This window comes from Balaenoptera acutorostrata, chromosome 18, assembly GCF_949987535.1.
Source record: "Balaenoptera acutorostrata chromosome 18, mBalAcu1.1, whole genome shotgun sequence".
Taxonomy (NCBI): domain Eukaryota; kingdom Metazoa; phylum Chordata; class Mammalia; order Artiodactyla; family Balaenopteridae; genus Balaenoptera; species Balaenoptera acutorostrata.
The window spans coordinates 19,658,468-19,664,603 of record NC_080081.1 but is presented as its reverse complement, the minus strand read 5'-3'; positions in this window follow the sequence as shown (position 1 = coordinate 19,664,603).

Genomic DNA, 6,136 nt, shown 5'->3' with positions numbered 1-6,136 from the left:
ATTATGAAGACAAGAATTCTCAAGATAAACGTGCGATCTGCAGGAAAAAAAACTGCCATGGCGGAGTAGTGGCTTGTCTGGAAAATCGATGAGATGCTGGTGAAGTGCATATACTTGGAACATTTTATCTGAATAACTAAAATATCATGAAGAATGGAGCAGATGAATTTCCTTAATGTTGCATTCCACCTCAAATATTTTATTGAAATTTTGCTCCCAAATCTGTAAAAGTACACTTTTTTGACTAGCAAATTATATGGTAAGGACAATTATATGATTTAGATATTCATCTCTTGCTTTAGAAAGCAAAACTGTCATTTAATGAAAACAAATAATAATCATGTAGTTTTTGTTTATTGAATATTTGAAGCAAGTTCAACAGAGCAACAATATAAAAGAAAGAATCTAAGTGTAACATTGAATAAAAGTGAAAGTTTCATAAAAAAGAACTACAGTTTCTACAAAGACAGGATGAGTAATTTTAAGACACGGATTGGGAGAATAGTTAATGCCTATACTCTTGATGATAACAAACCCCAAATATGCTTAAGAAAAGGTGTTTTTCTTATTTATTTATATCTATGAAGAAATAATATGATGAGGGAAAATAAAGTACTATGGTAACATATTTGTCCATAAAACTTCCCCATTTCAGGGACAGAAATTGCATTATATAATTTAGTGAATCACTCTTGAGGAAACACTGTGAAAAGAAACACACTCCCCACATATCAAATCTCATAACTGATTTAAAAGCACCACATTTTCCTGTTAAAATCTAATTCTGATGCTTGTGTCTTGAAATTTTATGACTACCTCAACTCTCTTGTTGTGTATATTTCTCTCACACTAATTGTCAGTAACTTCCTGTAACATAGTATGGGAAGTTGTGAACCAAATAAATTACTGTACAGAAAAGAACAGGGGAGGAGAACAGGGAAGGGGAAGAAAGAAAAAGCCCATTACTTTTCAATAAGTCAAAAATTTCAAAAAGAAAATCACTTGGATTATTTGATCATTTACTTTTTGTAATGAAAAAGTTTTCCTTTCTCATTATTAAAAAATACAGAGATTTGAAGGATAAAGAAAAGTTTAAGTAAGAAAATCAAATTTATACTTAATCTAACAACAGATGGCTTATGATAATATTTGGCTGAATTTATGCTTTCTTATAAATTTTAACTTAATATTGTGCTGTAAATATTCTCTATGACATTAAGTAACATTTAAAAATGAATTTAATTGGTGGTCAATTTTCCATTTTATATATTTTTAAAATTTATTTATTTAGCCTGCTTTTAGTAATCCCAATATGTCCTTGGTGTTTCATTTTTATATATAACACTGTGATGAAAATCTTTGCACATATTCTTTTTGCAGCAAGGGGTTATTTATATGTTAGTTTATATGAGGGCATGAATTCGTTTCTAGCAAATGTGTCTATCAAGAAAGGACAATTAATTGATTTACATATTAACATCTTTCTGAGAAAAGTGGGCTTTTGCTTTCCCTCAAAAAAGAACATCTTGAGTAAGAAAATAAAAATTATACTTAATTCTCCCACTCAGAGATAACTAATGTTAGTAATTGGATGTGTTTTTTTGTGTGTGTGTGTGCGCACTACACGACATGCAGAACTTCCCTGACCAGGGATCAACCCGTGCCACCTGCAGTGGAAGCACAGGAGTCTTAACCACTGGACGACCAGGGAAGTCCATGGATGTGTTTCTATGTACAAATAATTTTTTATTCAACCCCCAAAATTGAATATTAAAATGGTATCAAGTAGACTCCAGAAATAGAATTTAATGTTTTCTATACCATTATTTTGAGCATCATGGCCTCTGCTCTGAGTAAGTAGGATGTCTAAAAATGATCCTGTCTGTAGCTGCATGGATACGATTGGTGCAACGCTTCAGTCCTTTCTCTTTGTTCCGACTGTATTTTTCACCCTAATTTATTCATGTGTTTATCTTTCTCACTACACTGTAGGATTTCTGAGTGGGGTTACTATGGTTTACTCATTATACTGTCCCAGCAAGTAAGTGTGTCTTGAATTAAAAAATAATAATAACCCAAACATTTTATTCTTCATTCATATTTAAGTCCAGTAGTCAATTGATATGATTAGTTTGTCAAAAATTACTGTATAATATGAATAGATTAATTTGATATTAGGTTAGTACAGTGAAATAAACTATAGAAAAAAACCAAATTGGTATCTAAAAAAACTGAAATGATTTATGAAAACCTTCAAGCCCAGCGTATTTAAATTCTTAAAGAAAATCTTTGAACACAGTAGCTTCTCTCATTACAACTTCATATAAATAAAGTAAAATAGAAGTTGAAACCTTATATTATATGTCTAAATTCTGTATTTAAGGCAGTGAAAATAAAGGCTTAAAAAGGGCCAGTGAAACAAATAGCTGATATGATGGATGCTTACGTTTCAGAACCATCTCTGAAGGACTCTACTTTCTCAGGTTCCTGATCTAGAACTCTGAAAGAACCTATGAAGATACCTCCCATCTAGGTTGCACAGTTGCAATCACAGAGAGGATTGGAAGAATACAAAGGAGACTTATCAAGTCATTTCATAGCTCTACCAGTCTCTTATTCCGATGTACTGTATTAAATTATGTACCTGCCAAAAATATTTTCCTGGACTTTCAGGAACTGTAAATAAGGTATCAAAATAAAAAAGAAATAGATAAAAAATACTATATAAGTAAGACAACATCTCTTTATTATGACCATGACAAATTTTCCAGGCATTTATCTTTATCTAATAATAAAAATGCTTAAAAATATTCAGTGTGAACTTAGAGACACTAAAGAGCAGAAAATCTACTTACTGCTGAGCCATATCCAAAAGACAATCTGGATAGATTATCCCAGGCTTATGCTTGCCTAGATTTGATTATTGTCAATGAAATAAAGAGTATGGGAAGAACTGTAGCTGAGGGAGAACAGGACTGTCAGTTGCTCTCTAAGAGCATGTTCATGATCATGGTACCTTTTCAGAGAAATTGTGGTACCTTTTAAAGGAAATATATTGACATGAAAGCACAGGCTTCAAATTATACTCAGTATGTTCCACACTTTGATGTTAGAAACTGTGCCTTCCCATGGAATAAACTAATCCACATTAAAACTACAAAGCTGTATTAAGGCTATATATTCTGTTGAATATGTGAATGTGTCAATAGTTCAGGAACTTTGACTTCCTGCTCAAAAATTTCAAGGCTCTATAACAGAATTATTAAAACTGTGGTGCTCACAGCTCTGCTCAGAGGAAGTTTGGTTCTTTTTGGTGAATTGCAGAAAGGCACTAAATTTCAAAAAAAATCATAACTACTATAAGCCTATCACAATGCCATCCTTGAGTCTCCAGAACATGGACATGGCAATGAGAGCCCTACAGTAAAGGAAAATGGTTTACTAAGACCCAAGCTTGGTCTTTCAGGAGTTTCATCCCTACATGTATTAATAGCTATATAATATGTGGGAGTCCTGATTATAGAGGTGGTTATAGCTCTTTCACGGTGATATATTAGCTTCATAGATTCTAAATCCATTTGTATGCTTGTCGGGAACCAGCTGCAAGTTGACACAGTCCTTGCAGCTTAAAGCATGGCAAAGTCCTGCTTAATTCTTGACAGGACCCGAAAGAGTTATTAGAGAAGATATGAGTCTTGGCCCGTGAGGTTGCTTGTGATTTCTCTAACAATAGGTTGTACTCAGCATGCTTCAGTAGTCACAGTCTGTTCTCACGCATGTTTATATCCTGGTTTGCAGAATGTTTTGTACTATAATTTCAACATTAAGGAAATACTGTCTGATGATTCGGTTTGGTGATTTTAACAAAAACATGTATTGTCTACTGCAATATATAAAAACAAGTTTGACGAGAAATAAAGTGTGTGTGCTTGTACACCACCCTCCTGACCCCGTCTCTTCTAATCCCCTCACCTGCTCTCAGGACTTGTTCCTCAGTCTAACAGCGACTGACATATGCTCATATTTGTGATGTAATATATGGCTCACAAATAACTCATTAAACTTCCTACCCTTAAGAAAATGGTGCAAGATTACACCATGTACCCTATCATTGACACTGTTATGAGACCAAAGGGAGAAGGGAGAAATTATCATAGTGGCAAAACTGGGACATAACCCAGTATTTATTAACACTCTTTCCTAGAACACAAAAAGTTGCCAATTAAATGATAAGGTTGCTGGCATATCAATAACTGAGGTATCATGTCTAGGATTAAAACGAGAATGATAATCCCCCCAGATGAGCTAAATTCCAAATTATCTAAACGTGGATATATAATCAATTCCCTTTCCCTCTCTCTCCCTCTCCCTCTCTCTGAGTCTCCCCCCTCCCCCGTGCAATAATCTATAAGTCATTCTTTGAAAAGTATAATTGAACCAAAATAATAGTTAAGTAGAAGCCTCAACAAGACCTGATAGTCATCAGATAGCATAGGCATAGCAAAAGATTCATTAACAGAGAAGGGCAGGGGCAGGATGCTTCTCAAAATATGAGTCTGATTTACTGATGTGCTTCTGACAAATGACCATTTTGAGTTTGCCTCTGTGAGCTGATCGAAATGATCTTCACACTGAGCTACACACTAATGTTCTGCACAAGACCTCATTGGTAAGTAGAATAAATAAGCCCCTTCCATTATATAATGAGTGTAAATGTGAAATTTCCAAGTAAATATTTCCTCAAATTAGAGTATGCTGTATTTCAAAAGGATGACTTTTGAAATTTCCCATTTGCGATGCCATTTTTGGAGGGACACAGGAGTCACTTCTTCTATGGTGCCTAATTTAGTAATCAAGTTAGAGCCATGAGCGTCCTAGACTGAGCTCAAAAAGTTAGTGATTTCTTAACCCACTTATTCTCTAAAAGTTATGGGGATGGCAAAAGAATAGAGAGTTTGGTGGAAGGTTCGTATTACACAAAACATTTCCTCAAGAACAGGTGAACACTTTAAAATAAAAGAAAGAAGAGAAATCCTACACAGGGCCCCCAATCTTTTAATCTGGATTGTACCTTTAGAAAAACTCATCTCTATCTCCAAAAGATGGAAATTACGGTTTCAAGGCTAGTGACTCTCATTTCAAGGGAAGAAACATGGAGCCTTCGACTGGATGAAAGTTACAGAAGAGGGTAAAGTCACAGAGAAAGTCTGAGGAAACAGAAATAGTGACAGCTTTTCATTAACAAGTCTATCTCTGTGTATAATGGTGTCCTTGAGACTCCTTGGGAATCAACATATCTAAGACTTTCACTATATTCAGACACCACTATGAAATCAATTTGTCATCTTCAGTACATTAAGTAAAGAAAAAGAATGGATCAATTGCCCTGAGTCAAAACAAACTTCGAAAGTTGTGGAGAAGATCAAGCAAACACTAAATTTATGATACAAATATGAAAGTAGGAAGCAGAGTTTGAGCTCTTGTAACAACTTAAAATTATAGTTTAGTAACTATCTACAAAAATCACATTTGAGAAGGTAATTTTCTCCTTCCTTGAAACTGGAGCTAGAGTTGAATCTTGGCCAGGCTGCTTCCCAGGACCATTGTCAGTAGCATGACCTTAACGAAGTTCAAAACATTTTTCATACATTGGATGAGAAAGGAGACAATTCCAAGTGGAACTAGCCATATTAATAGTCTCTAACCAAATGCTGAATTATGCTGATCTCTCATTCCTAGAAGAAATATGACAGGGTAGGAAACACAAAAATATGCAAAAGGGGAAAATGGGAACTGCATATCCTATTAGAAGAGCTGGTGCCCCAGTGCCTACAAGGCACAAACAGGAAGAAGCCTGCCCTCAGAGGTATGACACAGAAGACTTCACATACAAGTGATCTGCATAGAAATAAAATGCTGAGAGATTTAAAGTACTTTAACCTCCAGTTCTGGCAAAATGGATAACCAAGAATATGTGATTTTTTTCTAATTAAATAGTAATAAATGTTAGGTATGATAAAGGTGAAAGAACTGGACTCACAGAAACTAAAGTAAATTCACATATGAGAAATAAAATGTCTTTAGCATGTAAACTAATGCTGGTAGAGCACTGAAAGTGGAATCATTGAATCTGGTA